The sequence below is a fragment of the Echinops telfairi genome, unplaced genomic scaffold (assembly GCF_000313985.2).
Source record: "Echinops telfairi isolate 266 unplaced genomic scaffold, ASM31398v2 ScPeMD7_7410;HRSCAF=8448, whole genome shotgun sequence".
NCBI classification, from domain to species: Eukaryota; Metazoa; Chordata; class Mammalia; order Afrosoricida; family Tenrecidae; genus Echinops; species Echinops telfairi.
The window spans coordinates 1928282-1938838 of NW_022111310.1; the positions used below are offsets into that span (position 1 = coordinate 1928282).

Sequence of the window (10557 nt, forward strand, 5' to 3'; positions counted from 1 at the left end):
ATCCGTGCCCTGGCTTCCCCACTGTCCGAGGGCAGGGGCCGGCAGACGTTTGAGCTGGGAGAGCCCACCCTGGCCCTCCCAACAACTTAAAAATTATTCAAGAGCTATAAGTAGATTTTTACAAATAAGGAACATTGAATGTAAACGTTACAAATGAAACTATGGTCATTTCATTTCCAGTTTAATTGTACTCCAGAGCCACTTGTATGTACCGAAAGAGCTGGAGGTGGCTGGAGAGCCGCAGTTTGCTGGCCCCAGTTCTGGGCCATCTTGATGAGTGGGCTGGAAAGTTCCTACCCAGAGCTCAGGCCCTCGAGGGCTGGGGCTGGACAAAGCTATGTTCACAGGGGGACTGAGCAGGGAAAGGGGCCCCAGGTAACCTCTCCCAAAAGGCTTGGGCCACATAAGACCCAGTGTGTTTCTACAAGACAACCTGTGTGTGGGAAGCACCAGCCGGAGGATAGGTTTGCCCACAGCTGGTGTTGCTTTGCTTCCCATCTTACCCCAGCCCAGCCCAGCCCACGGCTGCTCCTGTGGAACAAGGCTTCAAGGCTGCCCCGTGCACAAGATGACAGCCGTGGGGCACAGACCCAGTCTGGCCTGGAAGCCTGGACATGTGGGGCCTCATTCCAGCTCTGTGTAGCTGTGCATGTGTGAGCAGGGCCCAGCCTCCCTGAGTCGCAGGGACCATGTTTGAATACTGCAGGGCCGACCTAGCCTTTCTCCAAACCTCTCAGCGCCAAGAGCCACAGTTCCAGGACTCAAAAGGCAAAGCAAAACAAAGTCTCCACACTTTGCAGGCCGAGCAGGTGGCCAGCTTGCCAGCCAGCTGCCCACCCTGGCACGAGTGACCTGTCCTGCACTAGTGCTTGGCACTGGCCAGGGGGAGGGTTTGGGAAGAGGCTCTGGCAGGCTGGCATGCCTGGCCTCACAGATGACTGCCCAGCCCAATGTGCCAACAGGAAAGTGAGAGGGGCAGGTGGCCGGTGTGGGCAACCTGGGAAACGGAGCAGGTGACCCTGGCATAGCAGGCTGGGGGGAGTCAGGTCTGAGTGAGGTTCTGGGGGCTGTTGGCTGGTGGAGAAAGCAGAGGGAACACATGAATGTATCTGAGCGCCAATAGCAGAGGGCGGCAGGTGGAGGCTGCAGGAGGCAGGCTCTTCAGAGTCACAGCGTTGCTGCCTGCAGGCTGCAGAATGGACAGGGAGCCTTGAGGGCCATAGGCCAGGTCCAAGGCAAGGGCCACTCTGCAGGGGGGAGGGGAGACTGGCTCACCTGTCAGGAGGGAAGGGCCTGGGAGACAGAGGGTGTGGAGAGGGCAAGCGCTGTATGTGCAGGAAGGGAAAGGAAGTGCTCTCAGTGACTCCGAGCATGTTGCCAGGCCGCCCCCCCTACCCTGGGTCTCAGCTTCCTTAACATGAGATGATAAGTGTCCGTGTTCTGTCTTCCCCGCAGGACCCTGTGAAACGTCTGGCAGGAGGCCAATCATGAGGGGGAGAGGCTTGGGAATGGTCAAGACTGCACTGAACCCCTCCAGTCCTAGGTCTGCCTCCCTGATTATGGGACGGGATTTAGAGGAAGCACTATGAGGGACAGTTCGGGCCAATCAGCGGAATTGTGGACGACTTTGATAAGGGCATAGAGGACGACTGGGTAGTCTAGAGTCTCCTTCCAGGCTCTCTGCTCCTTTCACTGTGGGTTGTTTCTCATTTTTGGAAATTAATTTTACAGCTCTGTAGCCACAGGGAGGAGCCCTGGCGGTGTAGTGGTTATGCGTTGGGCTGCGATCCTCATGGTTGGCAGTTCGAAACCACCAGCAGCTGTTCGGGAGAAAGACTGGGCTTTCTGCTCTGGTCAACAGTTACCATCTCAGAAACCCATGGGGGTGACGGTGAGGGGGTTGGGGCTCTGTGAGTCAGCATTGACTCAATGGTGGTGAGTTTGGATTTTTGGTTTTTTCTTTGTCTGGGGTTCTAGCTATGAGGAGGACGGCTGGTTTCCGAAGAATGGGAAAATTGGAGAACGGAGGTCTAGCTGACCGCTGCCTCTTAGGAATCAGCTTTATACTGACCCTGTTTCTCATTCCCCCTTCTGTAGGTAGACAGGTGTTGACGGGACGGTTTCCAGGTGGTTCTGATTGCCATTTGTGGGCAGGGTTGAACTGCAGGGTCGACAGGGGACAAGACAGACCACTGAAGCTTCCATCAGACCTACCCTCATGGTGTATGCTTCTTCCTCCTCTCCTGGAGAAAGCTCCAGAAAAAACCCAGGGCTTCACAGACCTCCCCTCACTTTCATCCAAGAATAGCCCATCTACCTCTGCCGCTGGGCTTCAGCACATGCTGCTCTCTCGACCTGAAGCCTGCTTCTCCTGATCCTCCACCAAAGAACTTCTACTTCTTCCCCCACGCCCAACCTCTAGAGCGCCTTTCTCAGAGGCACCAGGCCACTGCATGGAAAGACAACGGTCCGAAGGGAGCGAGAAGTCTCTTCCTGCATCGGCTGGCTCTTGGGGTCATGAGAGAAGTTCCCCGGGCCTCTGTTTGCTCATCTGTAAAGGAGAGCAGCACGCGTGTGGAGAAAGCCCATCCCAGTGGCCGTGATGCACCCCTCTAAGAAGACAGCCATTTGCAGCCGTGTCAGATGCAGTGCGTGCCCCACCCATGGCTGGCACTGGCCCAAAAGGCTGCCACAGAGACACTGTAACTCATGGGCCCTGTTCCTCTCTGCTGAGCCTCAGGGATAAACGTTGTTACAGACATTGAGAAGAAAGAAAAAAAAGAAGAAGATAGCTATCACAAGCCGAGTGTTTGCCAGGAGCTAGGCACCATGCCACCTGGTTGGCACACCTTATTTTCGTTTCAGCTCCCCAAGAACCCGGTGAAGGAAGTACAGTTAGCCCTCTATTTGTAGACGAAACGTCTAAAACCCTGATGTTTAGAAAGGTTGGACCATTGTCTCTGTCCCCACAACCCATGCCTTTAACCCACAGTGCTTCCCAGAAGGTACTCGGCAACTTGTCATTCACCACCCCTCGCCCTCCTCCTGACCACCAAAGGGAACGAGCCTGCCTTCTGAGCCTGTGCCTCCCCACCACCTTGGACACCCCGCGCCCCTAGAGCGCCCTGTAAGAGGCCCCCGGCCCAGTGCAGACTTAGAGTATGTCAGTTAATGGGTCACCTTGCGCCTTGTGAGGAAGTAACCTGGACATAATGAACAGAATAGCAGGGTGATAAGCCTTTCGTGACTAACTAAGCGATTGGAAACCATGCGCTCACAGAAGAGGACATCTATCTCTTCCACGCCTTGCTCCTCCCTCCCTCCCACGAGCTCCGCTAGAGCTCTAGGCCCCACAGGCCCTCCGCAGCCGACAGATAAAACCATCCAGATCTGTTCCAGTTTCACACCAGACTCTGGAATTTAATTTAACGCAGACAGACATGGGTGTTGAAGCTCTTGGGGCCTCCCGGAGCTGCCTCACAGAACAGCTGGTAACAGCTGTGATGGGTCTGCCTTCACACCTCAGGTGGAATCGCAAGGGGGAACCCCAGGGAGACAGACGGCCCTGGGACGCAGCCTGCAGGACAGGTCTCATCCTCAGAGGACCCAGTGATCAGAAGAAACTGTACCCAGATCACCCGGTGACCCGTTTGGTTTTCAAAACCGCGAAACACAGGCCCAGGGCACTACCCAAGGCGCACTCACTCAATGTTCCTTAGGTGTGGCCAAAGCCGCATTCAGAACGGAAGCAACCAGAGCCCCGTGTGGCTTGAAGTGTGCAGTTAACGTATCAGAAGCCCCTCCTCTCCTCCCTGCCTCCTGCCACCTCCCTACCTGTGTGCGCTGCCACCAGCCAGAGGCAGTTAGCACAGTTCAGGTGGTAGCTCACCAGGCGCATGGTCGACATACAATCCAGATTACCATCTGAGCTCCTGCTTTGTTATTTTTTATATTACATTCTGACTTTTTATATTAAACTGTGACTATTTCTTTATTAAACTATGACTCCTCCGTATTAAGCTCTGATTCTGAAAGCAGATAATTCCATGCAGGGTTGGAGAGGACACACCAGCTTTTAAAATGTAGAACATATTTTTGTGGGTGCGATCTTTTTAATCATATTCTACTACTAGCTGGACTTAACCCTGATCTGATTCCACGTATCCGGTGAAATTATGTTTTCTCACTCACCGCGCACTTTAGTTTGCAGCCCAAACCTCGGAGATTTCACCCTCACCTTCAGTCTTGGAATTAAATTTTCGATGCTCGCTTCTTTTACAGAAGACTGAACTCCGTCAACTCAATAAAAATTTAAAAATGTGTTTATTTATGGAGCACTTATCACAGCCAGGGCTCTGATTCCTGGAATCTGCAGATATGAATAAGATGTAGCCCCTGCCCTCGAGGAGCCCATAATTAACTGCAGAGTAAAAGCATTAAAAACAAGGTGATAAAATGAAAACGAGGCCAGAAACAACGAGAGGAGAGATTTAATTACATAAATACTTAACATTTCTGTGAGGCACAGGCGTCGTAAACACAACTTTAAGCACAAATGACAAATTGAGGAAAATATTTTCAACATGACGTACTGAAGGTTAATAGTGTTCATGTATCAAGAACTACCCACGATGCAATTAAACAAGAGGAAAGAAAGAGAAAGAGCCCAAGAGCCAACGGGCAGGAAACTTGAACAACCACTTCATGTACAAACAAGGACACGTGACATCGCAACCCACTCACAAGAAGGACAGATCAAAACAAGACCAATACATCTGTTCACCTGTCTGATGGGCAAAACTCTTCAAGACTGGTGGTGAGAGGGTGGGGCTGTGATGGCCATCACTGTTAGGTGGTGTCCACTCAGTTCCGACTCACAGTGTCCCCGTGCACTACAGATTAAACACGGCCTGGTCCTGCACCGTCCTCACAATTGTTCCTCTGTGAGCCCCGTGGGGCGGCCACCGTGCCAGTCCATCTTGTGCAGGGACTTGCTGTTCTTTGCTGCCCCTCTACTTCACCAAGCACGATGTCCTCTTCCAGGGACCGGCCTCTCCTGACAACATGTCAGAAAGAAGAATTTGAGGCAAGTGAGAGAGTGGGGGAGTACCTAACCAGAAGGGACGGCTGTCACGTGGGAGAACGTTCTTAAAGACCACTTGGCAGAATCCATCAAGGTTAGAAATGTCAATCTTCATCGATCCAGTCATCCCACACCTATAAGTTAATCGGCAGGTGTCCTGACTCAAGTGTGTGCAGGGCCAAGGATGTTCAGTACAGCATGGTTTGTACATGTGGGGAATCTGAAACATCTCAAAGGTCCGTTAGCAATTTTTTCTGAATTGTTACATGATATTATGTGTTTGTTATGAATGAAGGTGGTCATAAAATGTCATAGGATACGAATATTTCCAAGAAGAGGCCATATGTAAAGACATCATCCTGGAGCTAATGGAGAGAGCAGGCAATCAGACCGTATGGAACACATAAGTCTACAAACACCAGTAGATTCATAAGGTCCCCAGGGATACAGTGACCCAAAGGCCATCACCGGCTTGAACTCCCCGACCACCCAGAGGACGAACAAGGGGTCAGTCTGCTTCTGTAAAGTGTCACAGCTTCAGAAACCCGCGGGGTCGCTCTACTCTGTCCCATGGGGTTGCTGTGGCTCAGAAGCAGCCCGACAGCAGCAAGAGCCCGTGAGTAGAGATGCACCTTTGGAGTTCCTGGGTGGTGCACTTTGCACGTGATGGTGCAAATCCATCCAGGGGCACCATGCCGGACAGGCTGGGCCTGACCATCCGCTTCTGTAAAGGTCATAGACAAGTAAAGGCCTGAGCCACACCACGGCGTTTGGTTGAGGAAGGCGTTTGACTGGTGGGTGCCTAGAAGTACCAGTTAGAGTGGGTTGACAGAAGTCCCACTCCCGGCCAGCCTGAGGAACTGACTGGTCTCCTCCCTGCTCCGTGGTCTTCTGCGACTGCCTTGCTTCCTGCCCGTTGCCCAAGCCTGCACCTTCTGCTCCCCACTGAGTCTGCAACCCAGTTATTCTTCCAGTCATTCTCATTACCTGGTGTTACTAAAGACTCAACTTGCTTTGTTTACAGCTGAGAACCCTCTGTCAGTCACCCTTGGCCTAATTGAAGCCGCCTCTTGCACGCTGCACGAGGCAGAATCGCAAGCTCCTAATGACCTAGACTCTTGGATGGGAATGCAGATTGAGTGCTGAAATCCTCACAAGGAAAAAAACCTCCCCATCTCCTGCAGTGGGGGCTGCCCGTGGAACCAGTTGCCCCAAAGGCCTGCACTGCAAGCCCTTGTCAGAGACGCAGGGGTGTGTGCTGGGAACGGAGGCAGGGATCATCGCAAAACCACCCCTACCAGGCCCGGCTGCCAACCCAGGATATGTGAGCCAGTCTGATGGTCACAAGCCCTCTCCAGTCCGACTCTGAGGTATCCCTCGGCCAGGTGGGCTTAGCTCACCCATAGAAAACATGTTCTCCAAGTCAGACAGCGTCATACCACCCTTCCCTTTGGAGAGCCGGGCTGCCCCGCTGACCCATGGAACGGCAGGTTGCACCCTTTGTCTCAGTGTCCTCCTCCAGAGAATTGGGCAGTACAACCGCCATCCCCGCAGAGACTCAGGTAAGCTGATGGATCCAAAAAAAGAGGACTTTTAAAGCTACAAAGAGGAGGCGCCCAGATGTGGGAGAGCATAAATGGGTGACTCAGTGGCCCTAAAGAAGACATCGGACAATACATTCCCTCTGTAATTTAATTTAGATCCAGGAAGAAGATAACTCACTCTGCCAACAGGCTGATGGACGCGGCCCGTACTGTCAAATCTGAACCGTGATAGTGTTAGTAGTCAGGGCTCTTGGAGGGCAGGAGATGGCACTGAAATGGAAAGAGTTTATGCCCAAGGGGGACTGTATTGGCTCCTGTTACAGCACGGGGCAGGGTGCTGCCACATTAGGGGCTGGAGGACTGGGAAGTGATAACTCCTCTTTGCCGTGCTCCTCCCAGCCTCTTACCTTGGCATGCTCTGCATCTGGTGTCGCCCTCTCCATCCACCCCTGCTTTCTCTGGGGAGTGGGGCTTCCATCCCTTCGGGCGCCCTTCAGGTCAGTCACCATAGAACAGCGGTTCTCAACCTGTGGGTCACGACCCCTTTGGGGGTTAAATGACCCTTTCATAGGGGTAACCTGATTCATAACAGTAGTAAAATGACAGTGATGAAGTAGCAACGAAAATAATTGTATGGTTGCGGGGGGCGGTCACCACAACATGAACTGTATGAAAGGGTCCCGGCATCAGGGAGTTTGAGAACCACTGCTCTCTGGTGATCTGTTGGAGACTGGCTGGCTGTGGTGGCTGGGCACCATCAAGTTCCTCTGGTCTCAGGCGTGTGGGGATGGTTGCTTGTGTGGTCCATTAGTTCCTGGCACGAGTTGTTTCCACACACCTTTTGATTTTCATCGGGAGAAAGATGGGGTGTTCTACTCTGTAAAGAGTTACAGGCTCACAATCGCACAGGGGCAACACTACCCTGTCCTGGGGGTCACCAGGAGCCCAAATGGACTCGCTGGCAGGGAGCTGAGTTTGGCTTTTGTCACCCTTGTCTCCTCCAGATGCGGATCTGCCCGCCTTTCTCTTGCTTGGGATGTAAATGCAGTGGCTGAGCTCCTGTAGCAACCCCACACCATGAACCACGGACAGCGGAGGAACCAGCTAGAAGGGATCTGAGTCCCTGACGCCATGGACCTGCCCCTCCAGCCGTGAGCCTCCTTCTCTGGACATTCTTATGTGAGAGGAGAAGGTAATTCTATCTCGAGGAAGCTCTACCGTGGCGTACCTGTCACCAAATCTCGTCTACATGCTGGACAGCCCAAGTCAGAAGGACATCCATCGACAGACGGTGGGGAGGAAGCACCTCAGTCAAACCCAACACCGGCTCCACCAGCAGCAGCCAGGCCCTCCCTGCAGCCTCGGCCATTGGGAACCTCTCGGCGGCTGGGGCTGGCCACTCTCCGGGCTCCCTGGAGCCCCATCCTGTGCTGGCTGGCTTCTCTGGGCCATGGTGGTGGCCGTATTCGTAGAAATAGGCCAGGCATAAGTTCAAAGCCACCTTTCCTAAAGCGGACCGCTCCAGCGTCTGCACTTTCCCTGGATGTGAAAGAGGCCAGGACGGGAGTGGCCTGAGAGACGCCATAAACGGCCCTCCCCCTTAGAGGGTCACTAAGTACATGCGTCCACCAGAGGCTGCCAAACATCCCTCCATTCACGAAAACTGAGCCTTGAGTCTCTCCAATATCGTTTTTTTCCCTGATCTAATTTTTACCCAAGAAACCCCCTTTCTCTCCACCTAGAATCCAGTAGCATCCCACACGGAAGATGCTCTGTGAAGTGGAGGACGAGAGAAGGTCACAGCAAATGTAGTAGCTGTGACTGTGGAAACGGCTTGTCCGAGCAAGGAGGCTCGGTGGCCCCGCTCCACCTGTTGAGATGAACAGTCATCAGCCACTGCCTGCTGCTGGTTTACCCTGGGCCCTGATGGCCTAGCTGGGGCCAAGCGGATCTGTGGCCTCCCTCATTCTAGGCCCCATGTTCCAAGGAATAACAAAGGGAATGCTCTGTTCCTTTGGTGGGAATGTGGAAAACAGCTCTGAGTCGACTTCTGGTAGGATGAGTCATAGTTTACACCCACAGGCTCAAACCTGCCTTCAACAGACTCATGACAGAAGGAAGGAGAATTAAAGCAAAAGGCATCTGCAGAGCTGGGCAGGGGATGTGCTCTGCAGTGCCGGCCAGATCGGAGTCAGACACCCTCCCAACTCCCCCGCACCCCATGTACTAGAACCTCTCTTACTCAGACGCTGGGCACACGTTCACTGCTGCCGCCCACGGATCCCCGACAAGCAGAGCCTCCTGGATCTGCTCAGGTCTGGGGGCCCCTCCCTGCAGATTGTGGGAAAGGTCCAGCGTTTCTCCTGGAGCACCCCTCTGGATGCTGGCTGGCTCACCCTCTGCAGACCGACAGCCCAGGGGCTGCCAAAGACAGGGACTAAGGACAGAGTGAAAGAAAGAAATTCCCGAGGCCCATCTGCGGGGGAGAATCCCTCTCCCTTCTGTCACAAAGGCAGGCGGCAGCAGGTGCCTCCTGCTGTTCCCTCAGAGTGAAATCTCCTTCTCCTGCCATGGCCCCCCAATACCCAGAGTCTTCCCAGCCTCCCCACAACCCGCCACCCTCCCCGCCCAGACTGACCTTGGCATCAACCGACCAGCGTTCAACTCCACGACACCTGCAACTCCTTTATGATCATGCCTGGGTGAGTCAGGGAGAGTCACTTTGACTTTGACGGAGTACAGAGAACTTGGGGTGCTGGGGGTCTGACGAGGGCAGATGTTGGTGCAGCGGTGAAGTGCTCAGCCGCTCACAGAAAGCTCCGAGGTTAGAACCCACCAGCAGCTGTGCGAGGGACAGATGTGGCCCCCTGCTTTTGTAAAGACTAGCCCGTTTGCCTCCGGGTGGCTTCTGGCTCGGAGCAAGCCTCCAAGGTAGAGGAGAGCTGCCCAGGTGTGTTGCCAAGGCTGACGTCGCTCCGCAGCAGACCACGGACCTCCGTTACAGGTGAACACGTAAGCATATGCCAGCAAACTCCTCCTGTTATCACGACAGCCTGGGAAACCCAAGGGGCAGTGGGAGTCCACTTGAGAGTAACAGGTTTTGAGGGACAATCACGCGAGAGGCCGTGGGCAACCCCCAGCAGAGTGCTGAGCACGTGGTCAGAGTTATACAAAGGGGCTTCCAAACACTCATGGAGAATTAACACATCAAGGAATTGCTCACAAACTTTTTGAAGCCCTCTTTTTCTATCTGTACACACACGTATAAATGCCTCTTCTTTGTTTCCAGTTTTTGTTCTTATTCTTTCAAAATAGACCTTCCCTCAAAATAGACCTTCCCGTCTTCATGCAGAAAAGGTTGACATTGTGCAGGATTTCATCTTGTTTGAATGCACGATCAATACTCGGTAGAATCAGCCATCAGGAGACGCAACGACACGTTGCATCGGGTAAATCTGAGGCACAACCTCTTTCAAGGGTTAGGAAGCAGAGAGGTTACTTTGAGGCAGTGGTTCTCAAACTTCCTAATGCTGCCACCCTTTCATACAGTTCCTCATGTGGTGGTGACATCCCCCCCATAAAGTTATTTTTGTTGCTACTTCATCACTGTCATTTTGCTACTGTTATGAATTGGGCGACCTTGTGAAAGGGTCGTTTGACCCACAGGTTGAGAACCACTGCTTTGAGGACTGTGGTGCACCTGACTGACCCAAAGCCTGGAATTTTCAATAGCCTCAGATGCGTGTGAGAGTGGGGCCTTGACTAAGGAAGACTGAAGGAGACTTCGTATGCTTGGATTGCAGAGCTAGAGAAGAATATTGAAAGGGCCGCGGGAGCCAAAGAACACACAAATCTGTCTCCAAAGAAGTGCACCCAGAATGCTCCTTAGAGGCGAGGAATGGAGACTTCATCTTATCTACCTTGGGACAT

General features: G+C 53.2%; 1 non-coding gene across 1 annotated transcript; it reads left to right on the forward strand.

Moving 5' to 3' along the window:
* Positions 1 to 2629: 2629 nt before the first annotated feature.
* Positions 2630 to 2764, forward strand: LOC115871910. The gene has a single exon (XR_004047549.1). It is a non-coding gene; the product is annotated as a small nucleolar RNA SNORA5 (small nucleolar RNA).
* The last annotated feature ends 7793 nt before the right edge of the window (positions 2765 to 10557 follow it).